Genomic DNA, 19,162 nt, shown 5'->3' with positions numbered 1-19,162 from the left:
TTCAAACGACCCGAGTTTCATTTCCGTGGTATTTATACCAGCATTTTGAACAGTGGGGTTTTATTTGTCAAAACGATGGCAAAAAAAGAGAAGAATATTATCATAATAATCAATATTATAGGGAAGAACTAATGAGAGTGCGTTAAACGTTTAATATATAATAATGTTAGTTATAAATAACTTCTGACACCCCGTTGGCTAATCATGACAAATTAAAATCGCAAAGAAGAAACAAGAACAATAATAGCCTGTGAAAAAGCACAAATAAAAATTTAAATAGCTGAAGTAACAAAGCACATTCACGATAAAGATCACCCTTGATAGAGACACTGGAGAAACTTTTATAAGCCCCATTTATAATGAATTTATTAAATCCGATTGTTTTTATTTCCGTCCACAAAATTATATTTCGCAATCTAATAGAGTCTCTGATAATACCCTACTTGGCAAGCGCCTTTACCTGGCATTAGCCTTTAAGAATGTTTTACATAAAATGAAATTGTGAAATGCCATTGAGTATTGTATTTTTTTTTACTTCGAAAGGATGCTTATGTTAGTATCAGTGTTTATTTTGAGATTTGGTTTACAGGACTTTTATGTGTATGTTTTTGCTGTTATTGCGTTTCTCTCTTCTGTTATTGCGTTTTTGCTGTTATTGCGTTTCTCTCTTCTGTTATTGCGTTTTTGCTGTTATTGCGTTGTTATTTGCGTTTCTCTCTTCTTTCCGATTTTTTGTTTTATAATATAAGTTACTGGAAATTTCAGGTATTTTCAGTCGCGTTCTGCCGCAAGTCACTCCAAAGTAGCGTAGATACACTATTTATGTAATGTTGTGCCACATTGCATCTTTTGATTTATATTGGTATTTAAACGCGAACAAATTTGAATTGAAGATAGAGGTCAATTGGAAATCAAACACTTTTCACCACCCCCCACAACCTGAAGTTTGAAGTCCCGTTGCTCTCCCCCAACAATACCTAATACAGGGAGATAAGGTACTTTTAAAGCCTGGATGTGATTAGAGTCTTTAAATTTACCTTTGCCCCCCCCCCCCAAATCAAAGTTTAAAGTGCACATGACCCCCGAACACCCCTTGAACGTTCCAAATCGATCTCCCAGACCGGTTTTGAGATATTACGGATGCTCTATATTTTGAACATATGGGTATACAGGCCTAATAATATTTATGAGGGTGAGTTTAAGCCGGTTGAAAAAACTAAGCGAAGAAACAAAAACGGATATTTTAGCAAAGACCCCCGCCAAGCCGTCCTTGGCGCCAAGCTGCCCTGTGCTCAGCAAACAAAAAGGAAAAAAAACTTTTGTTTGTTTTCGAATAGTCTAATATTGAATACTATTTCTGAAACTTTTTTGAATAGTCTAACGTAATTTTGGAGAAGTGTTTCATTTGTTTCTGGTGTGGTTTTTTGTTTGTTGTTTCCAAAATTTCTTCTGCTTTGTTAACGTTCAATCCAAAAAGTATAGTTCCTTTTTGTTGATTTTTTGTTCGATTTTGTAGCACTGAGGACGGCTTGGCGGAGGTCCTATCCGAAATGTCTGTTTTTGCCTTCCGCATCGTTTTTTTCAACTGTCTGAAAATCACCCTCGTCGTCTTGTTTTTTTTTTTGTTTTTTTTTCTTTTTTTTTTTAATCAAATCTCATGTATAGCCAATGTAGTCTTAGAACACATAAGTAGTATGTTAACTACCATTTCTGGATACTTTATGTTCCTTCCGGTGTTTTTGTCCCACTTTACGTTCCTTGACACCTGTCCAGTTCATGATTGAATTCTACTACGCTCCCATAAAAACAGTTTTTTTTTTCTGGTAGTTTCTTTTACAGGTCATTACACTCTTTACCAGGGACTGACACAATTTCAAAAAGTTCAGTCTACTAGTCATTACACTTTGCCAAGAGGATTTGCGTAATTTCAAAGTTCAATGTCTTTTTTTAGTGGTAAACGAAAAACCGATGTCTCTTTTTACTCGCCAATTATTTTTTGTATATCTTCAGGTTTCATATTTGATTCTCCATCAGTTTTGAATAGTTTATATTCGAGATAGCATTACAGGCATTTTTTGTAAAAAGCATTTACATAGAAAAATGGATAATTCTAACCAATTTCTGGTGAGTAAAAAATATTCTCATTATTCTATTAAAAAGAAATTGTCTTGTCATTAAGTTAAGGAAGAAATTCTTTCCTTACACTAGAACTAAGGGTACTTATGTACTTAGAAGCCTGTTGTTTTTAGGAGCTGAAAAAACCTCTAATTCTCTTATAGGTTGAAATTTACGGTGTGATTTTTATCGAGATCAATGGGTCTTTTAGATGTTTTTGAAAAAAGTGCTTAGCTTTCGATCGGTAATTTGGGATTAGAATAAAATGTTGATTTTTTTAATGTATTAATTGTTACAAAAGCTTCCTTTTTATCAAGATAAGTGACCATTTTTTTTAGGAGTGTTTTTGAAAATAATTCAAGGCCAGTCTGCAAAAAAAAAATTGTCTTGTCATTAGGTTAAGGAATAAATTCCTTCCTTACACTGTGTGGTTACTTCTTTTAAAAATGTATTACTTGTTACAAAAGCTTCCTTTTTTATCAAGATCAGTGGTTTTTTTTTTATGTCTTTTTTTTAAAATAATTACAGGCCCGTCTGCCTTTAAGGAGTGATTTTTTATCAATATAAGTGGCCGTTTTATGGAATGTTTTTGAAAAAGTGCTTAGCTTTCGATCGGTTAATTGGAATGAGAATAAACTGTTGGTTATTTTAATTTATTAATTTTTAAAAAATCTTTTCTTTTTTTACGTTTCGATTTTTTTTATCAATCTCTGTGTTTTTTTTTTAGGTAAGTTTTTTTGAATATTTGGAATTGCACTGCTGCGTTTAAGACACCTGCATTAATTCTAATTACATCAAACCCTAACCCCCCCCCCCATTTCCTCAAACTATAAAATTTTGCACTGTAAAAACTATGTTCATCAAAAACAGTTTTTAGCTTATTTACTTTTTATTTAACGGACCTTATTATCTCATAGGAGGGGGGCAGTTTATAAAAGACCCACCATCCCACAATCAAAACCTGTTTTACACTACTTTAAATGCTTTAGCTCTTTAAGCTTGCAAGCTACCTACTGAGAAAACTGAAAATAGTTTTATATTAGGAAGTTGTTGATCAAACCCCCCAGCAAAAGCGAGCAAAGTTGGATGTCACCCCTGACAGCAATGTGAGTCATAGCAAAATACATCATGAAAATACCCCCTTGCACATTTTCGAAGATTCGAGTGCTAGAAGAAAACAGATAAGAATGCTTATAAAAACACATGAAAAAGATAGACATTCACTTCTATTTAAAGGAAGAGATGTGAGGCGCTATGCTCAGTTTAACAATGCAAGGAAGCATCCTATAGTGTTGTTATGCTAAACTTCCAATTGGTCTGTGAATATTCGTTTCTAAAAGCAGTATTTTTTTTGATTTCAAATAAAATTAGTTGGCTTTTTTAATACTCCCATTACTCAAGGGGTCCATATATTCTTAGAATATAGTTTATATCCTAGCCCCCTGCGATATAACCTATTCATCACTTGAAAAGGTCATTTTTAGCCTAATTGCGTAGGTAATAAAGGAACATTGAACATTTTTTTTTCTGATTTTGGGTGTTTTCGCAATGCTATAATTGGTTTTTAGCAAACTTAGCCATAGTTAGTTGAAACTCTGCATAAATATATGAGTTTTTGGCCTAATTGCGAAGGTAGTATATTAACATTGAAATTTCTTCATTTTTAGACTAATTGCGTAACTACTAAAGGACCATGTTTGTTCTATCTCTTGGTATAAATATTCCGTTTTTTTTTATAGTTTCGGTTACTATTGAGCCTTACGTGCCTGAAATCATGAATTAGAATATTTAATTAGCTGTTTGGGTTTTTAGACACCATAGCTAGTTGAAACTCTGCATAAATATCTTCATTTTTAACCTAATTGCGTATAGTTTAAATAATTCCAGGAGGATGAAGTATTTTTCTACTTAACAACTACATTAATAACTTCCAAGATGATAGGACAGTATGACACAGAATTTATCAGTTACCGAGAGTTCAATAACTCCCCTCGCAATGACTTCCAAGGGTTTTATGACTCCTCCCCACAATGACTTCAGATGGTTTTAAGACTCATCTCACTAGTCATAACTCCATTCAACCTTGAGTGAAGGTATAAAAGTTTGATGAAGTATTTCTCTGCTTAACAACTACATTAATAGCCTCCAAGATGATAGGACTGTTTGACACCGAATTTATCAGTTTGAAAAAATCATCTTGCGGTGTTCTCTTCGAATGTGCATTTTTATTATTGTCTATGGATCTCGAAGAAATTGACTGTTATCATTGGTTAGTGAACTCTAATCTGTTTGAGTATGATAAAAGCTTGTGGAGTACTACATTACGTTATATAAACAGACTGGGATTCTATGATAGAGTGATTACACCACTTAATAATACTGGTCAGGAACTGAGAAATGTCCAGGAGGAAGTCAGTGAAATTTGCAGCTTTTTCGGAGTTGAAGCGCTCTACATAAAGGGCAATGTACCTACAGATAAAGTTTTAATTCAAAAGTGTGACCCTAGGATTCCACTTTTCAATCTAGAAGAGTTTAAATGTCCTAAATTTGAAGGGGGCTATCACAGTCCTGAAGACGAGGTTAGGTTCTTTACACAGTTGATACCTAATAAATTACCTGATCGGGATAAATCCATAAGACATATTAAAAACTATCCTATATCATGGGACCATCGTTTGTGGATGTTTAAGAGTTAACTATAAGTAGTATTTTTTTATGTGAACATTTTTTGTTGTTGTTTTTTTTTCTCAAAAAAAATCTGTTAATAAATTTAATCAATAAATATATTTAAGCTTAACACCTTCATGTTCTTTAGAATAGTTCTATTGTAAGCAAGTAACAAACTCTTTATTGAAGTCACCTCTTGGATACACAATACAGAAATTTTCATTAAAGAAATAATGAAAAAATTGTAAGTAAGTAGCAAATTCTTTCTTGAATTCACCTGCTGGATTAATTATTTATTTTAGTAAAGTAATAATTTATTTTAGTAAATTAATAATTTATTTTAGTAAAGTAATAATTTATTTTAGTAAAGTAATTATTTATTTTAGTAAAGTAATTATTTATGACGTTATGTCTGCTTTACAAAAATATTGGATGAAGCGTTTTATTATATAATACTTCAACAGAATTAAAATGAATATTAATAAATTAATGAAATTAATAAATAGGAGTTCAGTAATGATAAATTCGCACGGTTTAGTACCTTGGGTTATCGAAAAAGATTGAAAACTCGGTACTTGTATATTATACGGCAAACACTCAAGAAGTGAAGTTAAAGCAGATAATGGGAAAGTGGAAGAGTTGTAGCCTAAAACAGTCATCCTACAATAAGGTTGGGGGAAAAAACCCCGTCACTCCCCTCCCCCCATCAATTGTGATTAAAATAATTTTGGAATAAATAATTTTGAAAATTAGAATTTTGACTTTTTCTGCTCTATTTGCTAGATTTCAGACATTTGAATTCTTCTTCCAGCAGCGTTGGATATCACAGAATTTCAGGTAAAATCGTGGTTTGGTATGACAAACGAGCATAGAACCATGTTATTCTGAGACCAACATAGAATATGACACGATTTGAAAAAAATGTTAAACATCAAATTGAAGCATATGAAAATTAAAATAATACAAACAAATTTATTGTGTGATTATAATATAAAACTCATTATACATATTAATAATTAGATTTAACGTCAAATCATATATGAGAACTGTTCCACCATGGTTTCCGTTGTTTAAAATCCTTTTCGTAGAATGACCTCTTATGTTGTCTCTTAAAGGGCCACCTTTTCTCTTCTCTTAGAACATAATCATTATAATAATCCGAGTTATATCTTGCTTTATATACATTTTTCATTGAGTTTTCACTGCTGTCTTTTACACTATAGAGAAAGTCCCCTTTTTCCAGTCTCTTCTTTTGATCTTCCTTTTCTATTATATTAATCCTTCTTTTATGTGAACATACTTGCAACCGGGATAAATTTCTCACGAATGCTACATGCATTCCATTTTTGGAACTAGGAGCGAGATTTTGTGATGCTATAAGACTGGTTTCGTTTAATGGGTTCATTAATAGAAGGACTAATGTTTTTGAAAAGGGTAATTACTTCTTTAGTTTACGAGATTTGCGAATTTTTTGCGAAAAGATATTTGCGTAAAGGTATTGCGATGGTTAAGAATAGGTCATTACACCTTTTTGCCAAGAGGACCGTGTATAATACATGTTTATTTATTTATTTTTTTTTAACTGGTATTTTTTCAAAGAAGTCCATAGCACTTTGCAGAAACCCGTGAATGTAGGACTGAAAGTCCAATTACTAATCAAGCTAGTGTGACCGCCATTTTTTGATCTGGTTAAGTGGGTATAATCTGGTTTGGTTTGCTATTGCGAGAGGACTCAAGCGATTTCTTTCTTTGTCAAGAGATTTACGTAATTAATTAAACCTGTATTATAAAACCAGCGTGTCTTGTTTCGAGTTTTAACGGGCAAGTTTTTTGATAACTTGATAGGTGATTAGGATTTGAATCAAAGGAATTTTTATGACATAAATTTCTAGTTCATGATCCATGTCTTTTTAGCATTTGCAAAAAAGGAGTAATTAGTGATTGGAAAATTTTTTAATGCTTTTACAATCGGAGATGTTTGATTAACCTTTTGCGAAAAAAAGGGTAATGGAATTTGCGAATTGGAGTGTAGTGAGTCGTTACTAGTAGTAGTATTTTCGTGTTTTTTTCAAGCCCTTCATACTATATCTTAAATGCATTAAGATATTTTATTGATAAAACATAGCCGTTAATACATCAGATGGTTTTGTATTGCATTGATTAGTTTCTATCTGTTGTAGTTTCTTGTTTTTTTTTGCAACCCATTCAAATAAAAACATAAGTGCATTCTGATATTTTATTTATAAAAAAAATCCGTGAATAAATAAAATTGTTCTGTGATTCATCGAGTTGTTACTAGTTGTATCACTTTCGTGTTTTTTTGATATGTGTCTTATGTCAACCCAAAATTTTTAAGATAACAATTATTGGACAGGGTCAATATGCTTTTCATCTTTGGTATTATTTGATTCATTGACTTGGAAGAAACTAAATTTCAGTTGCGGGGGGGGGGTCTACAGGCTAAAGTATGTCCCGGGAAGGTATTTTGAAGTACCTACCTCCAGTCCTTCTCCCTCTAGAGAGTCCTGAAATTTGCCTACATGATAAGTCTGTACCCATTGAAATTTTGACAAAACAACATTTTACCTTAATTTTCAGTTAGCCTATCAGTTTTTTGGTTTTTTAGGGACCAATCAGGAGAGATATGCAAAGTCGACATAGCTTTATTTAATTTTTTTAAGGTTCATTTAGACGCGGTTTCGGGGGTAACCCCGGCTAAAGGTACCTGATAAAGTGAAATAAAGCTATGTAGACTTTGAATATCTCTCCTGATTGGTGCCTAAAAAACAAAAAACTTATAGGCTAACTGAAAATTAAGGTAAAATGTTGTTTTGTCAAAATTTCAATGGGTACAGACTTGTCATGTAGGCAAATTTCAGGACCCTCTAGAGGGAGAATGACTGGAGGTAGGTACTTCAAAATACCTTCCCGGGAAATACTTTAGCCTGTAGACCCCCCCCCCCCCCAACTGAAATTTAGTTTCTTCCAAGTCAATGAATCAAATAATACCAAAGATGAAAAGCATATTGACCCTGTCCAATAATTGTTATCTTAAAAATTTTGGGTTGACATAAGACACATATCAAAAAAACACGAAAGTGCTACTACTAGTAACAACTCACTGCATCACAAAACCATCTGATGTAGTCACGGCTTTGTTTGATCAATAAAATATCAGAATGCACTTAAGGTATAGTATGAATTGATTGAAAAAAAAAACGCTAAAATACTACTACTAGTAACAATTCACTGCACTACAAAACCATCGGATGTAGTCACGGCTATGTTTTATCAATAAAATATCTTAATGAATTTAAGATATAGTATTAATGGATTGAAAAAAACACTAAAATACTACTACTAGTAACGACTCACTACACTCCAATTCGCAAATTCCATTACCCTTTTTTTCGCAAAAGGTTAATCAAACATCTCCGATTGTAAAAGCATTAAAAAATTTTCCAATCACTAATTACTCCTTTTTTGCAAATGCTAAAAAGACATGTATCATGAACTAGAAATCTACTTCAGAAAAAATTCCTTTTATTCAAATCCTAATCACCTATCAAGTTATCAAAAAACTTGCCCGTTAAAACTCGAAACAAGACACGCTGGTTTTATAATACAGGTTTAATTAATTACGTAAATCTCTTGACTAAGAAAGAAATCGCTTGAGTCCTCTCGCAATAGCAAACCAAACCAGATTATACCCACTTAACCAGATCAAAAAAATGGCGGTCACACTAGCTTGATTAGTAATTGGACTTTCAGTCCTACATTCACGGGTTTCTGCAAAGTGCTATTGACTTCATTGAAAAAATACCAGTTAAAAAAAAAAAATAAATAAACATGTATTATACTCGTTCCTCTTGGCAAAAAGGTGTAATGACCTATTCTTAACCATCGCAATACCTTTACGCAAATATCTTTTCGCAAAAAATTCGCAAATCTCGTAAACTAAAGAAGTAATTACCCTTTTCAAAAACATTAGTCCTTCTATTAATGAACCCATTAAACGAAACCAGTTTTATAGAATCACAAAATCTCGCTCCTAGTTCCAAAAATGGAATGCATGTAGCATTCGTGAGAAATTTATACCGGTTGCAAGTATGTTCACATAAAAGAAGGATTAATATAATAGAAAAGGAAGATCAAAAGAAGAGACTGGAAAAAGGGGACTTTCTCTATAGTGTAAAAGACAAAAGTGAAAACCCAATGAAAAATGTATATAAAGCAAGATATAACTCGGATTATTATAATGATTATGTTCTAAGAGAAGAGAAAAGGTGGCCCTTTAAGAGACAACATAAGAGGTCATTCTACGAAAAGGATTTTAATCAACTGAAACCATGATGGAACAGTTCTCATATATGATTTAACGTTAAATCTAATTATTAATATGTATAATGGGTTTTATATTATAATCATACAATAAATTTGTTTGTATTATTTTAATTTTCATATACTTTAATTTGATGTTTAACCCTTTTTTTTCAAATCGTGTCATATTCTATGTTGGTCTCAGAATAACATGGTTCTATGCTCGTTTGTCATACCAAACCACGATTTTACCTGAAATTCTGTGATATCCAACGCTGCTGGAAGAAGAATTCAAATGTCTGAAATCTAGCAAATAGAGCAGAAAAAAAGTCAAAATTCTAATTTTCAAAATTATTTATTCCAAAATTATTTTAACCACAATTGATGGGGGGGGGGAGCGACGGGGTTTTTTCCCCCCACCTTATTGTAGGATGACTGTTTTAGGCTACAACTCTTCCACTTTCCCATTATCTGCTTTAACTTCACTTCTTGAGTGTTTGCCGTATAATATACAAGTATCGAGTTTTCAATCTTTTTCGATAACCCAAGGTACTAAACCGTGCGAATTTATCATTACTGAACTCCTATTTATTAATTTCATTAATTTATTAATATTCATTTTAATTCTGTTGAAGTATTATATAATAAAACGCTTCATCCAATATTTTTGTAAAGCAGACATAACGTCATAAATAATTACTTTACTAAAATAAATAATTACTTTACTAAAATAAATTATTACTTTACTAAAATAAATTATTAATTTACTAAAATAAATTATTACTTTACTAAAATAAATAATTAATCCAGCAGGTGAATTCAAGAAAGAATTTGCTACTTACTTACAATTTTTTCATTATTTCTTTAATGAAAATTTCTGTATTGTGTATCCAAGAGGTGACTTCAGTAAAGAGTTTGTTACTTGCTTACAATAGAACTATTCTAAAGAACATGAACGGGTTAAGCTTAAAGATATTTATTGCTTAAATGTATTAACAGATTTTTTTTTGAGAAAAAAAAAAAAAAAAAACAAATTTTTACATAAAAATAGTACTTAGAGTTCACTCTTAAACATCCACAAACGATGGTCCCATGATATAGGATAGTTTTTAGCATGTCTTATGGATTTATCCCGATCAGGTATGTTCTTAGGTATCCACTGTGCGAAGAACCTAACCTCGTCTTCAGGACGGTGATAGCCCCCTTCAAATTTAGGACATTTAAACTCTTCTAGATTGAAAAGTGGAATCCTAGGGTCACACTTTTGAATTAAAACTTTATCTGTAGGTACATTGCCCTTTACGTAGAGCGCTTCAACTCCGAAAAAGCTGCAAATTTCACCGACTTCCTCCTGGACATTTCTCAGTTCCTGACCAGTATTATTAAGTGGTGTAATCACTCTATCATAGAATCCCAGTCTGTTTATATAACGTAATGTAGTACTCCACAAGCTTTTATCATACTCAAACAGATTTTAGTTCACTAACCAATGATAACAGTCAATTTCTTCGAGATCCATAGACAATAATAAAAAAGCACATTCGAATATAACACAGCAAGATGATTTTTTCAAACTGATAAATTCGGCGTCAAACAGTCCTATCATCTTGGAGGCTCTTAATGTAGTTGTTAAGCAGAGAAATATTTCATCAAACTTGTATACATTCGCTCTAGGTTGAATGGAGTTATGAGTATTGAGATGAGTCTTAAAAACATCTGAATTCATTGCGGAGAGAAGAAATAAAACCACGGGAAGTTATTGCGGGGGGAGTTATTGAACTCTCGGTAATGATAAATTCTGTGTCATACTGTCTTATCATCTTGGAAGTTATTAATGTAGTTGTTAAGTAGAAAAATACTTCATCCTCCTAGATTTATTTAAACTATACGCAATTAGGTTAAAAATGAAGATATTTATGTAGAGTTTCAACTAGCTATGGTGTCTGAAAACCCAAACAGCTAATTAAATATTCTAATTCATGATTTCAGGCACGTAAGGCTCAATAGTAACCGAAACTCTAAAAAAAAAAACGGAATATTGATACCAATAGATAGAACAAAAATGTTCCTTTAGTAGCTACGCAATTAGGCGAAAAATGAAGATATTTCAATGTTCCTTTAGTACCTACACAATTAGGCTAAAAATTAAGATATTTATGCAGAGTTTCAACTAGCTATGGCTAAGTTTGCTAAAAATCAATTATTTTCTTGAGAAAACACACAAAATCAGAAAAAAAAAATGTTCAATGTTCCTTTAGTACCTACGCAATTAGGCTAAAAATTACCTTTTCAAGTGATGAATAGGTTATATCGCAGGGGGCTAGGATATAAACTATATTCTAAGAATATATGGACCCCTTGAGTAATGGGAGTATTAAAAAAGCCAACGAATTTTACTTGAAATAAAAAAAAATACTGCTTCTAGAAACGAATATTCACATACCAATTGGAAGTTTAACATAAAAACACTATAGGATGCTTCCTTGCATTGTTTAACTGAGCATAGCGCCTCACATCTCTTCCTTTAAATAGAAGTGAATGTCTATCTTTTTCATGTGTTTTTATAAGCATTCTTATCTGTTTTCTTCTAGCACTCGAATCTTCGAAAATGTGCAAGGGGGTATTTTCATGATGTATTTTGCTATGACTCACATTGCTGTCAGGGGTGACATCCAACTTTGCTCGCTTTTGCTGGGGGGTTTGATCAACAACTTCCTAAAATAAAACTATTTTCAGTTTTCTCAGTAGGTAGCTTGCAAGCTTAAAGAGCTAAAGCATTTAAATTAGTGTAAAACAGGTTTTGATAGTGGGATGGAGGGTCTTTTATAAACTGCCCCCCCCCTCCTATGAGATAATAAGGTCCGTTAAATAAAAAGGATAGCTAAGCTAAAATTTTATTTATTAAATTGGGCTATAAGGTAACAAATTTTATTTTTGAGGAAATGGGGGGGGGTGAGGGTTTTTTACTCATTAATTTTAAGTATAAGATTATTAACAGAATAATGGCCTGGCCATATTTTAAAAAAAAATCCCTAAAAAAAAAACACTGATCTTGATAAAAAAAATCACACTGTAATAAAAGGGAAGCTTTTGTAACAATTAAAACATTAAAAGTATCATAATTTTATTCTACTCCAAAATTAACTCGCTAACGATACTAACTTTTTTCAACCCCAGTCCATAAAAAGGTAGCGGATATCTTTAAAAAAACAAAACTAAAAAGCAAACTTTCCTGTGATAATTTTAAGAACAATTCCTTAAAAAAAATGAAACAGAAAATGATAAAAAAGGAAGCTTTTTTAACAATTAAAACATTTTTAAAAGAGGTAATCAAACAGTGTAATGAAAGAATTTCTTCCTTAACTTAATGACAATACAATTTTTTTTTTTTTGCAGACTGGCCTGGAAGTATTTTCAAAAACACTCCTAAAAAAAAGGGTCACTGATCTTGATAAAAAGGAAGCTGTTTTAAAAATTAATACATTAAAAAAATCAACATTTTATTCTAACCCCAAATTACCGATCGAGAGCTAAGCACTTTTTTCAAAAACATCTAAAATACCCATTGATCTCGATAAAAAATCACACCGTAAATTTCAACCTATAAGAGAATTAGAGGTTTTTTCAGCTCCTAAAAACAACAGGCTTCTAAGTACATAAGTACCCTTAGTTCTAGTGTAAGGAAAGAATTTCTTCCTTAACTTAATGACAAGACAATTTCTTTTTAATATAATAATGAGAATATCTTTTTACTCACCAGAAATTGCTTAGAATTATCCATTTTTCTATGTAAATGCTTTTTACAAAAAATGCCTGTAATGCTATCTCGAATATAAACTATTCAAAACTGATGGAGAATCAAATATGAAACCTGAATATATACAAAAAATAATTGGCGAGTAAAAAGAGACATCGGTTTTTGGTTTACCACTAAAAAAAGACATTGAACTTTGAAATTACGCAAATCCTCTTGGCAAAGTGTAATGACTTGTAGACTGAACTTTTGAAATTGCGTCATTCCCCTGGCAAAGAGAATAATGACCTCTAGAATTAACTACCAGAAAAAAAAAACTGTTTGGTACGGGGGCGTCGTAGAATTCAAACATGCACTGGAAAGGTGTCAAGGAACGTAAAGTGGGACAAATACACCGGAAGGAACATAAAGTCTGCAAAATGGTAGGTAACATACTACTCACATTCGTTCCCAAAACATTGCAACTACACTACCGTATTTTCTTATCAATTAGATGCTTTTCTTAATTTTTTTATTGTATTATTTTTATTACTATTTCATTACCTTACGTCGACTTACATAATTTAGAGTCTTTTTAGTCCCCTGCTTCCCTTTCTAACACTACAAGATAATTTCAACTCCATCCCCCGAGAAGTTTCCAAGATAGTGCAAATATGGTACTTTGATAACCTGGATGCAAATAGGGTCTTTTGATTCCACCATCTTCCAAAAATATAATTTCAATTCACTCGCCCCCCCTCCACACTCTTTGGATGCTCCAACCTGATAGTAAAACATTTCCGATATACTCTTGATATGTCATTTCAATAACATCATAACATATAATTGTATTGTCTTTGGATTTACCTCGCTACTTAACCATACAGCTTACCCATATTATAAAATTTGAATCCCCCTTTGGCTCATTTCTCCTTTCTCCTCTAACAAAACCTGAAAGTTGAAACTTCAATCATCTAGCCATTCCCGAGATATTGCATATATACCATTTTGATGAGTTGGATACGCCTATACCATTCGATGAATTAGTTACACATAGTGTCTTTCCATTTTACCACTTTCCCCTTCCTCACGTCTAAATCAGAAGTCACTTGGCCCCCTCCCAACACTTGATGGAGACTTCAATTGATTCTCCAGGCAATTTATGAGATAGTGAAGAGGCAGGCGCACATACCGTCTTTGATTTACTCAGGTACGCGTTTGGTTCCCGAAGTATCCTCTTGGGACACTCTGCGAATCCTTGACCTAGCGAACGATCCATAACAGTTCTTAGTTCATTGGACAACCAAGACTCAAGAATGGTCGGCTTTTCTACTAAGAACCTATCTGTGAAAAATCGGTAATTTACATAGTTTAGGGCCTCGGAGTCTGTGGAGGTGACATCGATCCCGATGGCAGGCTTATTTGACCTTTTGGTATTTTTGGGGAATCAATGTCAAAATTTTGATTTTATACCATGAGGGTTATAAGGGGCAGGTAGTTGAAAAATGCGCAGGATGAGGCTGGGTACCTTCCGATTGCTTTCTACTCTTAAAAAGGGCACTAGAACTTCCCATTTCAATGGAATCAGCCGCCTCTGAAGCCTTTACGGTCACATGTACGATACGAAGTATCAGGTGAAAAAAAGAGAAAGAGAACGTGAAAAACACGTCGCATTGGCTTAAACAACGCTGTTATTAGTAGTAGTAGTAAATTTTTGGCTGTTAATCAAGAACAGACAGTTAAATTTTTGCGCTTCTTCTAAACTTAAAATTCTAGACATATCCAATATTTATATAAGGGATTCAAATGTGCCGCAAGCTCCTGCATTTTTTTTTTTACACGTGTGTTAAGAAAGTACCAAATTTCGTGCTTTTTTTTAATGCGCTGGTGCAGCATTGTGATATGTGCGAATTTGTATCATTCGGTTCCTTTATTAGGTAGTATCTGTCCTTTTTTAAGTCAGTGGCAAAGATTTGTTTTAAATTAGTCAGAGCATTCGCAGCATTTCTCTCGAAAGTGGTACCTTCTGTGGAACTATTCTGTGGCTTCTTTGGTACCTTCTGTGAAACTATTATGTGGAACTTCTGTGGCTATGCTCTCTTCTACCAGGCATTTGATTGATAAGTGTAAGCAAATTAAATCCGATTTGTTTTTCCCGTATCTTCCTCGCCATTCCTGACGAAATAATTTATACGAAATAAATAATAATTTTGCAAAGGCTAAAGTAAGAAAAGCCAGATTTAAATAAATGTAAAATTTTGTTAATAAATGAAAAATTTTTCCAAAACTTTGCCAAAAATTTTCGGGAGATAAGGGGGGGGCTTATCAATATTTAACCCCGAGCACAAGAGAGGCCAGAATTATCACTGGGAAGGTAAATTAATCTTCAAATCAATTAAATGGAAAACCAGTAATGGAAACAGGCAGGAGTTTTCATAAAATATATACAAAAATTTATAATTTTTGTGCCGATAAATGTCAGATTCAGCACACTAGCTTTGAATTAATTAAAAACAAAGTGTCCCCCCCCCCTTATTTATTTTTTCATCCACTTCGTAGAGATGGGGTAGTCGTCAAAATTTAAGAAGGTGCTCGCTCGGTTGGCACCTGAAAGTTTTATTATGCTTAAAAGCTTGATTTGAGCATTTGGCTTTATACACTAAGTGATTTTTTCTATATATAGGGGGCCTCCAATTTCTTGGCATGGGGAAGGTACTAGGGGGCTTGAAAATAGTCCAGCATAAAATATTATTTGATTACTTTTAATTATACATCCGTGATTCTTTGGTTTTATGCACAAAAACAGGTTTGGGAGCAGGCCCACCAAAACGAGCCCTAAAAGGAGTGAGCAATTTTTCAAATTCTTTCTAGATATGTGTCCGTAAGTTCTTGAGCCAAAAGAAACCTCAATCCAAAAAAAAAAATATATAAAAAGTATTTCGAAAACTTTTCTGGACAGGATTCTAGTCCAGAGGGATCCATAAAACAAAACATTTAGGCTGGGGTGCGAACCCTTGAAAATGAGAAGAATAAACTTTGTTTTACCTGGCATGAAACATACATTTGCCGAGCCCAGCCGTCAAGCATTTGGCATTATATATATGCAGATATAAGCCCCATATTCATCCATCCCTACAGAGAGGGAGGGTCGGTATGTGTAAAATGTGTTGGTTTTTTTTTTTATCACAAGTTGTCTTGTAAATTGACGACTCATAATTATATAGTGACATAAAAACAAGCAATGGGCAAAGATTCAATCTTGGTAATAAAAAAAATAATAATAATTAAAGAAACAACAAAAGAGCCAATAGTCAAAAATGTATTTTATTTTTCTTTTTGTTAAACAGTTTCAAATTCAATTGTTTTTTTCTTCTCTTATAAATTCCATTTCTTTTTTTTAACTATTTTTCTTGACTATCCCATTCTTCATACTAGTTGTATACCAAACATTTCAGAATAAATGAATACTAATGCCAAAAGGTCTAGACCCATACCCTGCATTTTTGCACCAACTAGAAGGGTATAGAGGACCCCATTTAAGAACCCCTGAAATATTGACTAGTTTTCTGCACGGAAACAACCAATATATAAATTCTGATATTACTTTTACCTCGCCATTCTAAATAAGAAAGACATAATATGAATCAGCATACCTATAAAGGTGTCACAGTCATCCCAAGTATTTGCTTTCTAATCTTTCCTTAGATTGTCTTTGCACTTCAGATTATTTCATAACCGCTTTCCAATAGCGGCAGGAAATTATCTGGCAAAGCTTCTAGAGTTTGTCCTGAGCTTCGACGAATCCTTCAGATTCCGATGCCATGCGCTGTAAGTCAGGTCAAGAGTTTCTGAGTTTATAATAAATTATTCGGTTTCTTCCTTAAAAGTCAAGGTAAACTTTAATAGGGAACCAAGGTAAAAACTTGACCTTTTGTTTCTTACAAGTATTAATATAATGATGGGAAGTAATATTTTGAAGTGCCAAAAAATGAAATCGGATTGTTTGAATTGATTAAATGGAAACTTACAAAATCATATTTATATTGTTCATTGACAGTTTAGTGGTGCCAAACTTAAGGGGGAAAACGTGATTGAGAAATCATAAAATAACATGACACCAAACAGATTAAGAAGTTGTAGCTTTCATTGACGGTGCAGTTGTCTCTGGGAGTCACGTTTTGTCCAATTTTGAATATTTATGGTTAAAACATGTTCTCAAATTTCACCTGAGTAGTTCTGCTTTTTTTATTTTAACACTTCACCATGGCAAAACTCGCAAAAATGTTATATTTTTTTAGAACTCCATTATTTTGAAAATTTTGATGCATTTTTTTATTATCAAAATGTAGTAAGGGGAAAATGATTTTTTTTTTTTATTCAAACACGAAAAAGTAATTTTTCAAAATCTAGGGGGTATGCAACTTTGTTATTTTTATATGCTCAATAAAAATGCCAAAAAAGGTATTTCTTAGAATATAAGGGTGGTTATAGAATCTAAGAAGGTGGTCATGCACCCTCCCATTTCAGAACAACAAAACAGCCTCTTTTTGGAAACAACCCAAAGGAAATTTTCAGAAAATCAGGGTTTTCTTGTAAGAATAAACCTAACAAATGAAAATATAGTGAAAATGGGTATAACATTTAAACAGAGCAGTGTACAAAGTAATAGACCTAAGATGAACTCAGAAAGTTTTCAGGAAATCTTTTTGGAGGAAGATGTATCCAGGAAAGTTTTTATTTGGTGTCCTTGGTGATTTATGACTGAAATTGTCCCATTTGCGAATGGACTAGCCATATCTGACAAAATTCTCGAAAAGTCGATCTCATAATAAATATTCTACTCCAACGAGATTTCTTTATGAAATCCTAATATCAGGATTACCATTCAACCGAGCGAGAAATCAATTGCAGGCCTTTGATGACAAAGGCTCTCGAGAGCTCACATCACTCGTTGTTTTTGCCTTAAATAATAATGCACAAAAAGAGAGGGCCAGATTAAGGTTTGTACTGTTGCAGAAAAGTGAGAATAAGATTTTGAACTCTTCCCAAGAGCATTCTTTTTTTTTCAGGATTTACATGACAAAAATGAGCAAAATTTACGTTATGTAGCTAAATCAGGAAAAATAATGTGAATTTATTTGGGCGTAGAGTATACACAGCTAAACCAGAATGGTTTTATTAAAAACTTATTTTCATTCGGATAAATGTTTGTTATGTAAGAGTGTTACATTAAGAATTATTTGAGGTTAACTAGATGCACATAAAATTAAATACAATTAAATTCACTCTAATAAACCATTACATAAAATTTTCTCCTGGGGGGGGGGTGACATTTTAATGGTCCTGAATTCCATAAGAAAAATCAAGCAAGACAAGGTAATTGTATGGAAATGTTTTGAATTATGTAGAAATTGTATAAACTTCGATATTTGAAGAGGCACCGGCCTACTGCTCGCCCTCCCCATATGTACGTGTCTGAGCTTGAATCCCTTTAATTTTGTCCGACTACTAGCCTCACCAATTTTAGACAACAGGCAAGTGATGAATGTGGTATTTGTAATAGGCTTATTAAAATAATAAAAAAAAGTGTGATAAAATAACTAAAAGAAGCTAGTAACTACTTTAGATTTTTGCAATACTTTTCAAACATAAATTTGTAATAAGAGTTTCAGAATCCTCAGGCGGGTTGAAAATATTTCAACTTTAGTTAAACGTTTTCTTTCTAAAAAATAACCTTTAAACGAATTAGAATAGCAAACAAAAGGTATTCAATTCCTGAGGCATGAAGTTTATCATTGAGCTGTTTTAATACATCGTTATCTTTGGTGCAGTGGGGGCAATGTGCCGGCAGAAAATCTAGTTTGCCAAGATTTGAAGAACCGTAGTATTTCTCATAATAAATATTCTACTCCAACGAGATCAAACAGTTCGTGGTAACGAACTGTAAGTAAGGAGCGACCCGGCTCAATGGTAACCGAAACCCTAAGAAACGGGATTTTGATACCAATAGGTACATCAAAAGAATCATATTTTAATTCTGATTTCAAATATATAAGTTTCATTAAGTTTAATCATACCCATCACAAGTTACGTGCCTGAGAAAATTTGTCTGATTTTTGCAAAAAGGTGAAAAGACCCCCAAAAATTGGGGAACGTGGATGAAATTCGCACCATTACATTCAACATATCGTAGAGCCCTACTGTAGAGGTTTCAAGCTCCTATCTGCAAAAACGTGGAATTTTGCATTTTTTGCTAGAAAAAAGATCACGGATGCGTGTTTATTTTTTTGTTTGTTTGTTTTGTTTTTTTTCCCCAGGGGTGATCGT

General features: G+C 32.8%; 1 protein-coding gene across 1 annotated transcript in view; it reads right to left on the bottom strand.

Annotated features, from left to right (window-relative positions):
- Positions 1–16,589, bottom strand: part of LOC148941144 (acetylcholinesterase-like) — a 144,913-nt gene extending 128,324 nt beyond the window's left edge. The window contains exon 1 of the mRNA XM_089103844.1: positions 16,489–16,589. The gene's annotated coding sequence lies outside the window, so the exon portion shown is untranslated. The remainder of the gene's footprint in view (positions 1–16,488) is intronic.
- Between the last annotated feature and the right edge of the window lie 2,573 nt (positions 16,590–19,162).

This window comes from Artemia sp. Qi Xiang Cuo, chromosome 18 (assembly GCF_049724085.1).
Source record: "Artemia sp. Qi Xiang Cuo chromosome 18, ASM4972408v1, whole genome shotgun sequence".
In the NCBI taxonomy this organism is placed as follows: Eukaryota; Metazoa; Arthropoda; class Branchiopoda; order Anostraca; family Artemiidae; genus Artemia; species Artemia sp. Qi Xiang Cuo.
This window is presented reverse-complemented; position numbering and strand designations above follow the sequence as displayed.